At 35.2% G+C, this 19,674-nt stretch overlaps 1 pseudogene; it reads right to left on the reverse strand.

The window, feature by feature from the left end:
- Positions 1-4,231: 4,231 nt before the first annotated feature.
- On the reverse strand, positions 4,232-4,715 carry LOC129085723 (ADP-ribosylation factor-like protein 2-binding protein; annotated as a pseudogene).
- Positions 4,716-19,674: the final 14,959 nt, after the last annotated feature.

Below are 19,674 nucleotides of genomic sequence, written 5' to 3' on the forward strand. Positions count from 1 at the left end.
GATTTTAGTTGATGATCACCAGGTTATTTCTTCTAAAAATGATGAACAAATTTTAACACAGGGTAATAAATTATATAGAAATCAAATGGAAGATAGTAGGGAAAGATCTAATTTTCAGTAACTACAGCAGGTCCTTGAATAATGTCATTTCATTCAACATAGTTTTATTGTAATGTTGATGGGAGAAAAAAATTCCTGGCCAGGGCCACTGTCTTTGTGGAGTTTTCATATCCTCTCCATGTCTGCATGGGTTTTCTCCAGGAACTCAGGTTTCCCACAATGTCCTCAAGATGTGCATATTCAGTTAACTGATGTGTCTAAATTGTCCCAGTGAGTATGGGTATGGGTGTGAGTGCAACCTGAGATAGAAGGGTGTCCTGTTCAGGATTAGTTCCTGCCTGGCACCCTGAACTGAGCTGGGAGAAGCTCCAGCCACCCATGACCTTAAATTGGAATAGGTGATTTGAAAAAGAATTCTTTTACTTGTTTTTATTAATATTTTTAATTGCATGTATATCTCACATTTATTTCAATGTGAATGCTATAAAAATGTTTTGGGTTTTTATTGAGAAGTTTGGTGATGTTTTTGTAACTAGAAATATGCTATAGGAACTTAATTCTTATTTATATCAGTTATAGCCTGATAACTGAAATTAATGGTAATATTAGTTCCATTATACATAATTTTGCTTAAAGTCAAAGTTTTTAAGATCCTTTCAAAAATTTAGTTAGATAAGGACTCACTATACCACATAGTGTGTCAAAGGAAAATGTGAAGAGAAGCTTATGGTTTCTCTTTTGGTTAGCATAAATTATTTTCCAAGGAGTATTGAGGAATACCAATTTCTTAAAATGTTTCCAAGAAAAAAATAAAACATAAGATTACATGGTCAAATACATTTAAAAAATGCCTTCTCACATTAGCAACTCATGGGCTCTCAGATAGCCTTCTTTGAAGAAATCTATTTATAGACCTCTTTGAATTAGCATTTCACAAACTACAGACCAAAGGAATGCTTTACATTTCTCATAATACATATCAATTTGAGAAAATTCATGTTTTCACTTTCATTTTCATTCTCAAGCCTCAACAAATAGACATCTATTGAACTCTGTTATTATTCCTTATTAGTTGTTATATTTATTATTCATTAAATATTCATCTATAAGGCCCTCAACATGATTATATTTTACAAGATGTGCTTATCCTAGGTGAACATGTATGTGACCTTCCCCTGTGAGTCTGTCCATTCCTATAGTGTGACTAAAGGCATGAATATAATGTCAGATAGAGTTGTAGTTGTGGCACACTGGCATTGAAATGAAGCAACTGAGTAGGACATGACACTTTCTCAGGATGTTACCATCTTCTCTGTGACAACATACAGAAATATTTTTCTACTGATGAAAATAGAGCTTACAGAAGAAACCTGCTCAGTGTTAGAGCCTATCAGTAATAGATTCTAATAAAATTTTTGATGTTTACCTTTCATCAAAAAAAAACACACTAAATTCCCTAGATTGTAGAATTTATCAGCATGTTTTGACAAAATATATGTTTAGAAAAGAGAAATTTTCTTTCTGAAAATTAAATGATGCTTTAACATTAATTGTGTCAAGACTCTATATCTGATTTTATGTATTGGGATGTTTTAGAAATGTGGCAAAGATAAAAATGAGGTAGAGTCATGTGGCCACTTTCTCTTTTTCTCTGTAAGTATTTAGTCATATACAGTCTTCAGGAGAAGTAAGGCCAGCTTGAGTGTGGTTGATAGGTTAATGATATGGTGGTAATAATTTATAGTTTTAATTTGAAGATGTCACCTAAAATGTCATATGATATGCTTGAGTGTGATATTGTTATGTTACAGAATTACATACTTATGATTATGTAATAAAAGATTTTGTAATAAAAATGGGGCATTATTTGTGCAGGACTGTTGTATATTCCCCTGATAAAGATCAGCATAGTCATTAGTCTCCAAATAAATAATTATCTTGAAGATGACTATCCTAATAACTTATTCATATTATTATCTAAAGGGAAGTTCATATCAGAAATGCAGAAGAATATTTTGATGGGTAAACACTAAATTTGTGAAATATCCATTTGGAGTTAGAAGAGACTCTATTCTTTTCTGCACTCTTGTTTTTAGGGTGATAAGAATGTAATTGATAAGTTTTATTTTTAGCACTGGATGATTACAAAGTAGTGAGGAGGCATGGAAAGCATCCAGGGCCTGCAGGGTATTTCAGAACCAGTCCAGGTTTCTCTATCAATAGGCTTGTTTTCCTCTGTGCTCCCACTGCCAGTCCATTCCTAAATTCTCCAAATATTGAAAGGCCCATTGAAAAGTAAATGAATGAGTGTATCAAAAAACTGCGGTACATTCCCACAATGGAATACTATGCAGCAGAAAGAAGGAACTCCTATCCTTCACAACAGCATGGATGGAACTGGAGAGCATTATGCTAAGTGAAATGAACCAGGCTGTGAGAGACAAATACCATATGACCTCACCTATAAGAGGAATCTAATGACTAAAATAAACAAATGAGCAAAATAGAACCAGAGGCATGGGAATAAAGAACAAATTGACAGTGACTGGAGGGAAGAGGGAGATAATGGGAGAAAGAAGGGGAAGGGTCAAGTCAAGGAATTTGTGTAAATGACCCATGGGCAAAGACAGCAGGGGGGAGAGGACTGAAAGTGTAAGGCAGAGGATAGGTAAGGCAGGGCAGAGAAAAAGGGGGGAAATGGGGACAACTGTAATTGAACAACAATAAAAAAGTATTCAAGTCAAAAAAAGAAAAAGAAAAGTAACGCAAATTATCTTGTTTAAGAAGCACGATGAATTCTAGATTCTTAAAGTAAGGGTGTAGACACTAAGATGGGATCCTCACATTGCCATCTCTTCAATCAACTTGGAATTGCCCAGTTCAAGTCTTGTGAAGGTTATGTGCTTCTCTTGATCATGTCTTTTCATTGTACAAAAATATTTAATAAGCAATACAACAGTCTAGAAAAACACATAGAATTTATAACCAGAATAGCCAAGTGAAAAATCAGTACAGAGTCTTATTTTTACTTAAAAAAATGAAAGTTACATAGTGAAAGTTAAACTATTATGATTTTTTTTCCTAGAGATGGGACACACATCTTTTCTTGTCAATAGTGTTCTACCAACATTGTACTAAACCAAAGCAGACAAATGACCAGGGAACTTGTTTGCTATCTCCTACTCATGCTGAGCTAAACTAGGGGAGTTCTATCTCCACTTCATCTCCATAGCAGAGTTTGACAAGAAGAAGGACTTGAAGAGAACTTATCCCAATAGAAAGCCTACAGATTTATAGAGAAAGGATTTTGAACAAACATTTAACATGGTATATGAAAAGGATGACTTTTAGTTTGCTTACATGATAAAATACATTCATTAATACCGAATAAAATAGTAATTCCAATAAAGAAAATACTTTTGTCTTCATAGCACTAAATCTAAAAATAATTCAGCCTAATTCTTTGATCTTTAAGTGGGTAATCATGGAAGTTCCAAGATTATATGCATCAAGTTAGCCTGAGTATTCATCTATAGAAATATTTTTTTGTCAAAAATCCTTTAAAGAGAATTTTAGAAACAGTGGGTCTACATCAAAGACAGCTGAAGATTAGAGAAACTGGAGCTGCAAATGTGGTGATAAGAAAGGCCTTCATATATAATTTTTAGGTAGAGTCCATCTCCCTCAGTTGATTCCTATAGCCAAGACTAGTTGCAATACTTCAGAAATCTTGAGAATAACACCCTAGATAAATATTCCTAGACAAACACCCCATGAAGGACTGAAATTCTGGTGCATGTCAAAAGCCTTCTGGGAAAAAGAGGGTTGGTGGTGGTGTGTTACTTCACAGCACTGATACACAAATGTATATGTTCTATAGATGGATGTTTGACATGGACTTGCTCCAGAGGAACCTGACTCAGAAGGCCTGACAGAGGTATGTACTGGGGGAAGAGTACCAACACCTTGAAAACAAGGTGTTTCAGGAGAAACAAGTCCCAGGAGGGTCAGGTAATTTTCTTGTTGATCCATCAATACTTAACATTAATGAGGAGTTGCAGAACAGAGTAAGTCTTTCCAAGATGTATCCTTCTGTCACCATTAGCCAAAATCTCTTCTAGTCCATTGGGTTGGTGATATCCAGAATGATCCCATTACTTGGCTGTGGGACCTAATGCCACAGATGGTTCTAGGAAGCAGGCATAGAAGATAATTTTCATAACAAAGTCACCACAAAACTACTGCTTTGTCAAGTTCCTAACTTTTTTTCTACTCCATACTCTAGAAACATTTCTTTAACAGACAGAAAATTAATAAATGTGAGATGCATGTCAAATCCATGACTAGCCACTCAGCCTTTATAGTGCTGTAATAGTGTTGTGAAAGCAGCCATGTTAAATCCAAAAATCCACTTCACCATCTGTTGTTCAATATACTTTTCTACCAGAGAAATACATTTGTTAAAAATCAGCATACAGATGAGTTTATCCTCCTCTGTGTCTTCAAACTCCTGTAGTACTTGTCCATGAAATTTCTCTGTAGTAACTGGAAGTTGTCACCATGATAATATCCTCTAAATATCCAACCATAGCTTCACATTCCACATCAGAAACAGAAGAGGGCAGTGCAAAACTCTCTTCCCTTAGAGGACCCATTGATGTCATCTATCCACCTGGTGTAGTCCGGGGCCTCGAACTCTCCCACTCCTCCAATTTATAGGCCCGACCTTGCTTTGCTCTGCAGAGCCCAAACCCACATGGGGAGAAAACCCCACCCAGGCTTCAGCCAGCTTATGTTACAGTGAGGTCAACAACTCCATGCCAAGCTCTGGCTTCAGACTCCAATTGCTGTCAAGTAATGGCCTGGCTTCCGCACCAGGCCAATCCTGTCTGCATATTGTTCTCATGATCATTTTTAATCTCAAGCCCTCCATATGTAACGTGATACCTACATAATCAAAGAGATGTGACCATAATAATGTTGTTCAGGTTGAAGTAAGGGAGCAGTGTGTAGGGGAGGGTATCCCTGAGTCCCAACTAACATACTTCCTGCCTTAATGCCCCACCTTCACCTACCACCCATGGCCCTGAGGGCTGAAAGAAAGTATTTTGAAAATTTTGCAGCAAGGTCCTTCACTAAGTATATAGTTGGTAGTTTTCTATGTCATACTCAGATGCTTTGAAGATTCTCCATATTCAATGATATAAAGGAATACAGAAAATATCATTAGAGTCTAATTTATAATCTTGAGTTTGATAAGACCTATGTTCTTTGGTTGTAGATTTTGTCTTGAAAGTACCTGGGTATGTTAATCAAAAGGATCTCCTGGATTTAAACATAAAATAACTTTATATTTTATTTCTCCTCCTCTTTAAATCTGCTTCAGTGAGAGAAGGGTCATAGAGGAAATCCCTTTTCTTCTAGAACCCTGAATAAAAATTGAGTAAGTTCCAAATATTTTTAAAATGTGTTTATTATAATTTGTATATACATACAAAAAGTGTTAGCATGTATAGATATACATTGTATACATTTTTAGAGCCACCAGTCAAATTGAAATTATAGACTATTAGCAGGGGAATAGGAGTTAATACGGGGGCAACCCCAAGCAAAATCATCAAAAACTCCCTCTATTCTTAACCTGGGTTCTGTAATTTTCCATGATTGAAAACTCAAGCTGTTGTGTGATTTTGGCTAATTTCATTGTTTTCATATTTTTTGAAAACAATTTTATTGAGATATAATTTACATAGTATACAATTCATCCATTTAAAGGATTTTAGTATACAGTTGACCCTTAAGCAACATGCATTTGCAATATGTGAATTTTTTTCAATAAATATACAACCAGTCCTCCGTATCTCCAGGTTTCACATCTGCAGATTCAACAAACTGCAGATTAAAAACTATTTTTGATCCACAGCTGGGAATCTGCAGAAGCACAAAGATTATTGCAGTTACATTTTGCAGAGTCAAAAAGTTGTATCTGGATTTTCAACTGCATGGTGGTTGGTACCTCTAATCCCCAAGTTGTTCAAAGATCAACAGTATTCACAGATGTGAATCCATCACCACAGTCAATTTTAATTATCATCCTCTTATTCCCCTACTACCTTCCTCTCCTCTAGCCCTAAGCAACCACTAACTAATCTTTTTGTTTGTATAGATTATTCTGGAGGTTCACATGAATGCAATCATATAGCACGATATCTTTTGTGACTGACCTTTCACTTACCACAATATTTTCAAGGTTCATCCATATTGCATCATGAGTCAGTACTTCATTCCTTTTATGACTAAATCATATGCCGTTGCATGTATATGCTACATTTCATCTGTCCATTTAGCTGCTGACATTTGAATTGTTCCCATTTTTAGCTGTTATTAATAATGTTGCTGTAAACATTGTGTGCAATATATTTGGATCTGAATTTAGGATCTATACCGTAGGTCCTATTGATCTCTCTCTTATAGCTATTTGTATCACTGATTTTCAATAACACAAACTCATCTTGTCCCATTATATTCAGGGGTGGTAACAGTCTCCTTCTCTTGCTAGTTCTGGAGCTGTTTTACCAAGTTTTGTTGGTCACCCTCATTGCTGTTCACAAATTTGCCAATACTTTTCTTATTAATGTTTCCTCAATTTTCTTATTTGACTATATGAGCTTTTCCCATCAAAACTCAAAAAAGGCTAATACATAGCCTTTTAAAACTTGAGGTAAAGGCACAAGGAAATAGCCATTCCTTCCCATTTTGGAGGAAACTTTATTCAATATTCTTTTTTTTAATTTTAATTTTATTTTTTTACTTTTCAAATACATTTGTCTCCACCTTCCCACCACCACCTTCCCCTGCCCCCCACCCCCACCTCTCTCCCTCAATCCTTTCCCACTATGGCTTTGTCCATGGATCCTTTATACATGTTTCTTGACTTGACCCTTCCCTTCCCTTTCTCTGCCCACCGCTCCCTCTTTCCCTCTTGATTCTGTTGGTTTCTTTTTTCTTTCAATGTTGCTGGTTATATTTTCCTTGCTTGCTTGTTTTGTTGGTTAGGTTCCACTTATAGGTGAGATCATACGGTATTTGTCTTTTGCCCTCTGGCTTATTTCACTTAGCATAATGCTCTCCAGTTCCATCCATGCTGTTGCGAAGGGTAGTAGCTCTCTCTTTCTTCCTACTGCATAGTATTCCATTGTGTAAATGTATCATAGTTTCTTGATCCACTCATTTACTGATGGGCACTTAAAAATACTGTTTATAAAATCATTCCAAATCTTTGGCTTCTTGGCCCTTAATAATTCCCTTTTTTTTAATTAAATTGATTGGCATAACATTGGTTAATAACATTGTATAAATTTCAGTTGTACAAATTTATAATAACAACAGCTGTATACTTATACTCAATTGTGTGTTCACCACTCAAAGTCTAGACTCCTTCATTTGCCACATATTTGACCCCCTTAACCCTCTTTGTTCTTCCTCCACTCCATTCTGTTGTCTGTATATATGAGTTTGTTGTTTTTTGTTTTATATCCCACATATGAGTAAAATCCTGCAGTTCTTGTCCTTTTCCATCTGACTTTGTTCACTTAGCATGATATTTCAAGGTACATCCATGTTGTTGCAAATGATAGTATTTCATCCTTTCTTGGGACTTAGTAGTATTCCATTGTATATATGTGTCAGTTCTTTATACAATCATTCATGGAATGTTGTTTCCATGTCTTGGCTATTGTGAATTATACTGCAATAAACATAAGGGTACATAATAGTATTTTCAAGTTTTTTGAATAGATACGTAGAAGGAGGGTTTGGTGAGTCATATGGAAGCTCTATTCTTAATTTTTTTTAGTAACTTCCATAATGCTTTCCAAAGTGACTGTGCTATTTTACATTCTGACCAGCAGTGTATAAGGGTTCTCTTTTCTTCATATACTCTCCAACACATGTTATTTCTTGATCCCTAACAATTCTTAAAGTCAGTGGTAATTACACATTTAGGTTATAATATTTTGCATTGTAAAGTCCTTAAATGTCATCAGTCTCACATATCACTTGCTTTCCATATAACTATGTATTGCCACATTTAATACTTGTAATTTAACACCTCACATAAATCAATACAACTTTGTTCACTGTGATGTTTTATTCATCTAAATTTCTTAGTTACTATAGTCATTCTTATGAACAAAAATAGGCTATTACACCAGCATAGATACTCTCAAAAACACAATTTTGAGTGGAATACACCTGGATAATTTAAAAGTGGCATTGTTATGTTTTATAATTACTTGTTGCATAAAATTTCTTGTACCACAATATGCTAAAAAATAAATGCTAAAATTATTTTATAATACAAAAAACAAGTATCTAAATATAAAGAAATAAAAATTGAATTAAAAATTTAAAAAATAGAATTATAAATTTCCTGTTGAATTTTAAATTTATTTTTATGTGCTCAAGCATGGTGAGCTTTGATTTTAAATTGTATTTAACAAGGAAGACATTATTCTATAATTCCTAGCTTTTAAGTAACTTTACAATTCAACAATTTTATTAGCCTTCAAAATTTCCTCAAATATTCTTTTCTTCTCTTTTTTCTCACATGTGGTAGTAACCTGCCAGGAATAACAGATTTTCCTTATGTCTATTTCACTGTTGGTGTAAGGGAAGCTCCTTTTGAACCCTTAGTGCCTAAAATATTTTATTTATTCCCAGACTCAGTGCACATGTTCATTTATGGGACAGGTTGATGGCTGCTTGTCTTCATTTATTTTCACAGTACATTTATCTCTTCTTGTTTTTTAGTGAAAGTTTTGATGATTGAAATTCCTGAGAGTTCTGTGACATTTTCTTATGCTGAAACTTAAAAAAATTACTTTCATTTTGGTTGAATCATATAAGTCTCAGACACCTGGTTCAAAATAATGCTCTTATTGGTATCTCAAGAAATATTCAAATTATAATGTTTATTGTAAATTTGTTTAACATAAACATTTTATTGATGTTGATTTAAAAAATTATGTATTCTGATTTATAAGACAAAATAAAGCTAACCTGAAATTTAGCTAAAAAGCTTTCAATGGAGTTTTTAAAGGATGAATCAGTGCAGTGGAGAAAAGCAAAACACAATCAAAAGAGGTAGGCAGCAGTATGTGTCAACAGCATGTCAGTAAATTAATTACGTTTTAAAGAGAATGACAGAAATAAGGCATTCTATAAAGGAAAGTAGAAGTGAATTAAGAAAGGACATTAAAATGTTACATGAACTTGAGCATGATGGAAGAAATGTGAGGAAATGATCATGAATATAAACATCACCTGATACCTAGGATTTATTGCCACTTTCCATCAGAGAACAAAAGTAACCTTATTGGATAATTTGTGAGCTTAAAATTTAAGTTCTGTGGTATATTTACACAATGGAATACTATGCAGCTATAAGGAAAAAGGAAATCTTATTCTTTGTGACAGCATGGATGGACCTGGAGATAATTATGCTAAGTGAAATAAGCCAGTTGGTGAAAGGCAAATACCATATGATCTCACTTATATGTGAAATGTATATACAAAATAAACTGAGAAGATACATGGAACAGACTGACAGCTGTCAGAAGGTAGGAAGAGGGAGACTGGGTAAAAGAAAGATTAGCCAAAGAACTATATACATAACACATAGACAGGGACAACAGTGTGGTGATAGCAAGAGGATTTGGGGGTTAGGGGGAGAGGAAGGTGGGAAAAATGGGAGAAAATGGAGACATCTGTGATAGTGTCAACAATAAAAATAAAATAAAATAATAATTAAGATGCCAAAAGAATTACGTTTTGTGAAGGGTAAGATTTTGTGATTATCATAAAAGTATGTGAAGGATACGATGTCAGGCATATAAGTTGTATATGTTTCTTTTGAACACTATAACAACCATTTTGCTGACACAACATGAAGTACATGGTTTTCTTTAATATCTGGAGAAAGAGCAAGCAGTGTTCAAACATACAAACCACTGATTTTACCTTCTCATTTGTCCCTTTCCCAACTTCCCACAACCACTCCTGAAGACATATTCCAATAATATGAATTAGTTACTCAATGGATATAAAGAATTTTTACTCCTTTAACTTATGTTGTCAAATTTCCTTCCAGAAAAAAAGTACCAATTTAAAACTCCACATGCAATGTATACAAATACTCATTTTAGTACATTTATCAAAACCAATTATAATTAACTTTGATGTTTATATTAATTTAATAATACAATAGTATACCTCTTTTTATTTCATCTCTTTGGTTAGCATTGTAGTTGATTTTTTTAGTAAATTTGTTATTAATTTTAGTTCCTCTTCTATGATTGGTCTTTTCATAGATTTTCTTTTCTTTCTTTTTTAATTTTTTATCATTGTTCAATTACAGTTGTCCCCATTTCCCCCTATTACTCTCCCTTGCCCTACCAACCCCCATATCCCACATTCAATCCATTCCCTCGTTGTCTTTGCCAATGGGGCCTTCATAAATGTTGCTTGAATTGACCCTTCCCCATCTTTCCTACTCACACCTCCCCTCTCGTCACTATCAGTTTGTTCTTTGTTTCTATGTCTCTGGTTCTATTTTTCTCATTTGTTTGTTTTGTTCATTACGTTCGACTTATAGGTAAGATCATATGGTATTTGTCCCTTAGTGCCTGGCTTATTTCGCTTAGCACAATGCTATGTTCAATCCATGTTGTTGTAAGAGTAAGAGCTCCTTCTGTCTTTCTGCTGCATAGTATTCCATTGTGTAAATGTACCACATTTTTTTGATCCACTCATTTACTGATGGGCACTTAGGTTGCTTCCAACACTTGGCTATTGTAAGTTGTGCTGCTATGAACATAAGGGTTCATAGAGTCTTTTGAACTGGTGTTTCAGGATTTTTAGAGTGTAATCCCAGCATTGGAATTGCTGGCTCAAAAGGCAGATCCATTTTTAGTTTCCTGAGGAAATTCTGTACTGTTTTCCACAGTGGCTGCACCAGTCTGCATTCCTACCAACAGTGTACTAGGGTTTCTTTTTCTCCATATCCACACCAGCGCTTGTTGTTCATTTGTTTGTTTATGATGACCATCTGACTGGTGTGAAGTGATATCTCATTGTGATTTTTATTTGAATCTCTCTGATGGATAGTGATGCTGAGCATTGTTTCATATATCTCCGGGCCCTGTATATGTCCTCCTTGGAGAAGTGTCTGTTCAGATCCTTTGTTCATGTTTTAATTGGATGTTTGTCTTCTGGAGTGGAGTTGTGTGAGTTCTTTGTATATTTTGGAGATCAAACTGTTGTCTGAGATATCATTGGCAAATCTGTTTTCCCATATGGTTGGTTCTCTTTTCATTTTGCTGATGTTTTCTTTAGTTGTGCAGAAATTTTTTTAATTTTATGTATGCTCATTCATTTATTCTTTCTTGTACATTCCGTATTCTAGGGGACTTATCTGTGAAAATACTGTTGTATGGAATATCTAAAATTTTCCTGCATATGTGTTTTTCTCTAGGACATTTATGGTGTCATGACTTTTACTTAAGTCTTTTATCTATCTTGAGTTTATTTTTCTGTATGGTAAGTTTCTTTTTTTCTTTTTCCTGCTTGTAGCTGTTGAGCTCTTCCAATGCCATTTGCTGAAGAGGTTATTTATACTCCCTTTTATTCCCCTGACCTATTTGTCAAATATTAATTGACCAGAGAGGCATGGATCTATTTCTGGGTTCTCTATTCTGTTCAGTTGATCTTTGTGTCTGTTTTATGCCACTACGACTGTTTGATTACAGTGGGCTTGTAGCATAGTTTGATATCAGGTATTGTGATCCTTCTTACTTTGCTCTTCTTTCTCTAAATTACTTAGGCTATTCAGGGTTCTTTATGGTTCCATATAAATTTTTGAAATGTGTGTTCTATATTTTTAAAATATGTCATTGGTATTTCAATATGGATTGCATTGAATCTATAAAGGGCTTTGGGTAATGAGGACATTTTGATGATATTAATTCTTCTAATCCATGAACATGGTATATGGTTCCATTTATTTGTACATCCCTTAATTTCTCTCTTGAGTGTTGTGTAGTTTTCTGAGTACAGGTCTTTTACCTCTTTGGCTAGGTTTATTCTTATGTACTTTATATTTCTTTTTGCTATGGTAAATGGGATTTTTTCCCCTGATTTCTGATTCTGAAACTTCATTGTGGGTATACAAAAATGCCTTTGATTTCTGATTATTGAATTTGTATCCCACTGTTTTGTGAAATTCCCTCAATTTGTTGAGTAGATTTTTGGTGGAGTCTGTAGGGTTTTCTATGTACACTATCATGTCATCTGCAAACAATGACAATTTTACACTGTCTTTTCCAATTTGTATCTGTTTTATTTCTTTATCTTCTGTGATCACTTTGGCTATAACTTCCAATACTATGATAAATAGACATGGTGAAAGTGGACACCCTTGTCTTGTTCCTCATTTTAGTGGGAAAGCTTTTAGTTTTTGCCCATTGAGTATGATGTTGGCTGTAGGTTTCTTGTATATGGCCTTTATTATGTTGAGGTGTGTTCCCTCTATTCACTTTGCTGAGTGTTTGTATCATAAGTGGGTGCTGTGCCTCATGCAATGTTTTTTCTACATCTCTTGATATGATCATATAATTTTTGTCTTTCCTTTTGTTTATGTTCTGTATTACATTTATTGATTTGTGAATATTGAACCATCCTTATATTCCTGGGGTGAATCTGATTTGATCATGGTGTATGATCTTTTTAATGGATTGCCAGATGCAGTTTTGTCAATAGTTGAGGATTTTAGCGTCTATGTTTTTCAGCGATATTGGCTTGTTGTGTACTTTCTTTGTTGTATCTTTATCTGATTTTGGAGTTAGGATAATACTTGCCTCATAAACAGAGATTGGGAGTCCTCCTTCTTCAACTTTTTAGAATAGTTTGAGAAGGATAGGGGTTAGGTCTTCCTTAAATGTTTTTAAGATTTTCCTGTGAAACTGTCCAGTCCAGGGCTTTTTATGCCAGGAGATTTTGATTACTGCTTCTCTTTTACTAGCTGTTATTAGTCTTTTCAGTCTTTCTGCTTCTTCTTGATTCAGGTATGGAAGTTATATTTTTCTAGAAATTAGTCCATTTCACCCAGGTTTTCAAGTTTCTTGGCATATAATTGTTCATAATAATTCCTTACAATCATTTGTATTTCTGTGGTCTTGGTTGTAATTTCTGCTCTTCTTGTTCTTCCTCTTTGTATTCTACCTCTTTTTTCCTAGATGACTCTGCTTAAAGGCCTGTAGATTTTGTTGATGTTTTCAAAGAATCTGTTTCTGGATTTATTGATCCTTTGAATTGCTCTGTTAGACTCTATGCCATTTAATTCTGCTCTGATATTGGTTATTTCCTTCTTTGTACTTGCTCTGGGTTTTGTTTGTTGTTGTTTCTCCAGTTCTTGGAGATGTAGGGATAGGTTGTTTATTTGATGTGTTTCTATCTTTTTTAGGTAGGCCTATATTGTTGTCATCTCCCCTGTCAGAACTGCCTTTGCTGTGCCCCATAGGTTTTGGACTGTTGTGTGTTCATTTTCATTTGTTTCAAGAAACTTTTTGATTTCTTCCTTGATCGAATTATTAAACCATACATTGTTTGATAGCATGCTCTTCAGACTCCATGAGTTTGAAAGTTTTTGAGTTTTTCCTTGAGGTTTGTTTCTATTTCAAGCCCTTGTGGTCCAAGAAAATGCTTACTATGATTTCAATTTTCTTGAAATTGTTGAGCCTTGTTTTTTGTCCTACCATGTGGTCTATCTTTCAAAATGTTCCATGTATATTTGAAACTAATGTGTATTTTGCTTTCTGGGTTGAAAGGTTATATATATATATGTCAGTTAAATACATTAGATCTAGTGTATCATTCAGTGCCACATTATTCTTGTTGATATTTTGTTTGGATGATCTATCCATTGTTGACAGTGGGGTGCTAAAATCCCTTAGTATAAATGTGTAGCTGTCCATATCTATCTTTCTTTTTTTAATTTATTATTTTGTTCAAATATATTTGTCTATGCCCTCCCACCACCACATTCCCCAGCCTCCTTCCCCCATATCCCTCCCTCAGTCCTTCACCACTTTGGCTTTGTCCATGAGTCCTTGATATACATTCCTTGACTTGACCCTTTCCTTCTGTTTCCTCGTTCACCCCTCCTTCCTTCCCTCTTTTATGTTGGTTTCTGCTTTCTTTCAATGTTGCTAGTCATATTTTCCTTGCATCTTTGTACTGTTGGATAGGTTCCACTTATAGGTGAGATCATATGGTATTTGTCTTTCACCCCCTGGTTTATTTCACTTAGCATAATGCTCTATAGTTCCATCCATGCTGTTGCAAATTTGAGTAGCTCTTTTCTTCTTTCTGCTGCATAGTATTCCATTGTGTAAATGTACCACAATTTTTTGATTCAATCATCTACTGATGGGCATTTAGGTTGCTTCTAACACTTGGCTATTGTAAATCGTGCTGCTATGAACATTGGGGTGCACAGGTTCTTTTGAATTGGCATTTTGGAATTCTCAGGGTATAGTCCCAGTAGAGGAATCGCTGGATCAAAAGGAAGTTCCATTTTCAGCTTTCTGAGGAAATTCCACACTGCTTTCCACAATGGCTGCACCAGTCTGCATTCCCAACAACAACGTACTAGTGTTCCCTTTTCTCCACAGCGTTGCCAGCACCTGTTGTTTGTTGATCGGTTTATGATGGCCATTCTGACCAGTGTGAGGTGGTATCTCATTGTGGTTTTGATCTGCATTTCCTGATGGCTAGTGATGCTGAGCATCCTTTCAAATGTCTCTGGGCCCTCTGTATCTCTTCCTTGGAAAAGCATCTGCCCAGGTCCTTGGCCCAATTTTTGACTAGATCATTTGTCTTCTTGGAGTGGAGTTGAGTGAGTTCTTTATATATCCTGGAGATCAAACCTCTATCTGATGTATCATTAGCAAATACATTTTCCCATAGGGTTGGCTCCCTTTTCATTTTGCTGATGTTCTCTTTAGCTGTGCAGAAGCTTCTTATTTTGATGAGGTCCCACTTGTTTATTCTTTCCTTTATGTCCCCTGTTTTAGGAGACATATCAGTGAAAAAACTGCTGTGTGGGATATCTGAGTTTCCCGCCAATGTTCTCCTCTAGGACTTTTATGGTGTTGCAACTTATATTTAAGTCTTTTATCTATCTTGAGTTTATTTTTGTGTATGGTATAAGTTGGTGGTCAAATTTCAAATTTTTGCATGTAGCTGTTCAGCTCTCCCAACACCATTTGTTGGGCAGGCTATTTTACTCCTCTTTAAGCTTCTGCCCCCTCTGTCAAATATTAATGACCATAGAGACATGGGCTTATTTCTGGGCTTTCTATTCTGTTCCACTCGTCTATAGGCCTGCTCTTGTGCCAGTACTAGATTGTTTTGATTATACTGTCTTTGAAATATAGCTTGATGTGCAGTATTGTGATTCCTCCTACTTTGTTTTTCTTTCTCAAAATTGCTATGTATACTTGGGGTCACTTACAGTTCCATATAACTTTTTTTAAATGTCTGTTCTATGTCTGTAAAATACATCATTGGTATCTTAATAGGGATTGCATTGATCTATAAATTGCTTTGGATAGTATGGACATTTTGATGATATTAAGCCTTCCAATCCATGAGCACGATATATTCTTCTATTTATTTGTGTCTCCTTTAATTTCTTTCTTCAATGTTCTATAATTTTCTGTGTACAGGTCTAATACCTCCTTGGTTAAATTTATTCCTAGGTACTTTATATTTCTTGTTGCTATAGCAAATGGTATTTTTTTCTTATTTCTTCTTCTATTTCACTGCTGGTATACAAATTGCTTTTGATTTCTGAATATTGACTTTGTATCTTGCTGTTTTGCCAAATTCACTTATTAGTTTGAGTAGTTTTTTGGTGGAGCCTACAGGGTTTTCTCTGTAGACTATCATGTCATCTGCAAACAATGATAGCTTTACTTCCTCCTTTCCTATTTTGATGCCTTTTAATTCTTTTTCTTGTCTGACTGCTGTGGCTAGGACTTTCAATACTATGTGAATAGAAGTGGTGAAAGCAGATATCCTTGTCTTGTTCCTGATCTTTGTGGGAAAGCTTTCAGTTTTTGCCCGTTGAGTATGATGTTGGCTGTAGGCTTTTCATATATGGCCTTTATTATGTTGATGTATGATCCCTTTATTCTCATTTCGCTGAGAGTTTTTTATCATAAATGTGTGCTATACCTTATCAAATGCTTTTTCTGCATTTATCAAGATGATTATGTGGTTTTTGTCTTTCCCTTTGTTTATGTGATGTATTATATTTATTGATTTGCATATATTGAGCCATCCTTGCATCCCTGGGATGAATCCCACTTGATCATGGTGGATGATCTTTTTCATGTATTGCTGGATGTGGTTTCCCAATATTCTGTTGAGGATTATAGTCTATGTTCATCAGCGATATTGGCTTGTAGTTTTCCTTCTTTGTAGCATCTTTATTTGGTTTTGGGATTAGGGTCATTCTAGCCTCATAAAAAGTGTCTGGGAGTCTTCATTCATCTTGGGATTTTTGGAAGGGTCTGAGAAGGACAGGGGTTAGCTCTTCCTTAAATGTTTTGTAAAATTCTCCTGTGAAACCACCCGGCCTGGGGCTTTTTTGTGCCATGAGTTTCATGATTATTTGTTCAATTTCCCCAGCTGGTATCAGTCTGTTCAAGCTTTCTGTTTCTTCATCCTTTAGTGTTGGAAGATTATACTTTTCTAGAAATTTGTCCATTTCATCGAGGTTTTCAAATTTCTTGGCACATAATTGTTCATAGTGGTTTCTTACAATCCTTTGTATTTCTGTGGTATCAGTTGTTTTTTCTCCTCTTTCACTTCCGATATTATCTATTTGGGTCTTGTCTCTTTTTTTCTTGATGAGTCTGCTTAAAGGCTTGTCGATTTTATTTATCTTTTCAAAGAACCAGCTTCTGGATTGGTGGATCCTTTGAATTGTTCTTTTTGTCTCTATGTCATTCAGTTCTGCTCTAATCTTGCCTATTGCCTTCCTTCTACTTGCTCTGGGATTTATTTGTTGTTGTTTCTCCAGTTCTTGAAGTTGTAGTGTTAGGTCTCTTATTTGAAATGTTTCTATCTTTTTTGGGTAAGCCTGTATTGCTATGAACTTCCCTGTCAGGACTGTCTTTGCTGTATCCCAAAGGTTTTGGACTGTTGTCTGTTCATTTTCATTTCCAGAAATTTTTGATTTCTTCTCTTATCTCATATAAGAGATAATTGATGAGATAAGAGATGGGTCCATATAATAGGGATACCAGAAAGAGGAGCAAGGGATGGAAAACTTGTTTGAAAAGTCATGATGGAAAATTTCCCTAGTTTGATGAGAGAAAAAAGTCACACAAGTCCAGAAAGCACAGAGGGTCCCAATCAAGATGAACTCAAAGAAGATTACACCAAACATATCAAAATTGAAATGGCAAAATTCAAAGAAAAAGAGACAATATAAAGGCAGCAAGAGAGAAACAAGATTAGAGCTTATATTTGTCTTATATAAGAGATAATATAAGAGGAATGGGTGATTATTGACCCATTCATTGTTTAATAGTGTGCTGTTCAGTATCAATGAGTTTGCAATTTTCTGAGGTTTCTCCTTGAGGTCGATTCCCAGTTTAAAGCCCTTGTGGTCCGAGAAAATGCTTGTTATAATTTCAATTTTCCAGAATTTTTTGAGGCTTGCTTTTGTCCTATCACATGTTCTATCTTCGAAAAGGTTTCATGAGCCTTTGAAAAGAATGTATATTTTGCTTCTTTGGGATGAAAGGTTCTATATATATCATTTAAGTCCATTGAATTTAATGCATCATTCAGCTCCCCAATATCCTTGTTGATGTTTTGTTTGGAGGATCTATTCATTGTTGACAGTGGGGTGTTGAAATCCCCTAATATCAGTGTGTTACTGTCTATATCGTTTTGAAGTCTTCCAAGATTTTCCTTATATATTTGGGTGCTCTTATGATGGGTGCATATGAATTTACAATATTTATGTCTTCTTGATGGATTCTTCCTTTAATATTATAAATTGTGCCTCTTTATCTCTTTTTACGGTCTTTGTTTTGAAATATATTTTGTCTGATATAAGTCTTATTACCCCTGCTTTTTTCTCTTGCCCTTTTTCTGGAAATATGTCTTTGCATCCCTTTACTTTCAATCTCTGTAGGTCCTTTTTTCTGAGATGGGTCTCTTGTAGGCCATATATGTGTGGGTCATGTTTTCTTATCCATTCAGCTATCCTGGGTCTTTTGATTGGGTCATTTAACCCATTTACATTGAGAGTTATTATTGATAGAAATTTATTCATTTTTTTCCCATTGTACCTGTGTTTTTCTCTTTCTCATTCTTTTTCTTCATCTTCTTAAATCAGTCCCTTTATCATATCATGTAGTTCTTTTCGTCTACTTTTGTCTGGGAAACTCCTTATTTCCCCTTCTATTTTTATTGATAGCCTTGCTGGATAGAGCAGTCTTGGTTGTAGGTCTTTGTTTTTCACTACTTGGAATATTTCTTGCCATTCTCTCTTGGCTTGTACTGTTTCTTTTGAGAAGTCAGCTTCTAGCCATATCAGGGCTCCCTTGTATGTTACTACTTGTTTCTCTCTTGCTGCCTTTATATTCTCTCTTTTTCTTTGAATTTTGCCATTTCAATTTTGATATGTTTGGTGTGATCTTCTTTGAGTTCATCTTGATTGGGACCCTCTGTGCTTTCTGGACTTGTGTGACTTTTTTCTCTCATCAAACTAGGGAAATTTTCCATCATGACTTTTCAAACAAGTATTCCATCCCTTGCTCCTCTTTCTGGTATCCTTATTATATGGACATTATTATGTTTCATGTTTTCCTGCAGTTCCCTTAACCCTTCTTCCTTCTCTTTGAGTCTTCCCTTTTCTTGATCTTACTTGGAATATTTTTCTACCTTGTGCTGCAGTTCGCTGATTCGATCCTCTGCTTCATCTAGTCTACTTTTGATTCCTTCTACTGTGTTCTTCAATTCATGAATTGTATTCTTCATTCCCTCTTGGCTCTGGTTGATAGTTTCTATGTCTTTCTTCATATTGATGAAGTGCCCTGGTAAGTTCCTTGTAGCTTTCCTGTAGTTCTTTGAATTTTTACTGGGGTCATTGATCTTCCTTTAAACCATTGTTTGGATCTCAATATCTAATAAGTTACTTGCCTCTAGTTCATTTAGCACTCTTTCTGGAGGTCCCTCGTTCTTTCAGTTGGGGGGTCCTTTGTCTTCCCATTTTTTGGGGGGACTCTTCTTCTTTGCTTCTCCTTCCTAAATTCATCTGTTTTGACTCCCTGTCTTTGTTGCGTGCACTTCCATGGTAGGAGACCTTTGGGATTCAGTGGTGCATTCTCCTTAATTTCCTAAACTTGATGCTCTTCGGATTCCCTTTCTGATGTTTGTGTTGGCTCTATGGATGTAATTGGGTTTTTATTGTTGTTGAGTCATTCTTTGGTGGGTCCTACCCTTTAGCTGTTTGACTGAGGGTCACTCTAGTCA

Source organism: Pteronotus mesoamericanus, unplaced genomic scaffold (genome assembly GCF_021234165.1).
Source record: "Pteronotus mesoamericanus isolate MK-2021 breed Mesoamerican mustached bat unplaced genomic scaffold, CSHL_Meso_final scaffold_31, whole genome shotgun sequence".
NCBI lineage: Eukaryota > Metazoa > Chordata > Mammalia > Chiroptera > Mormoopidae > Pteronotus > Pteronotus mesoamericanus.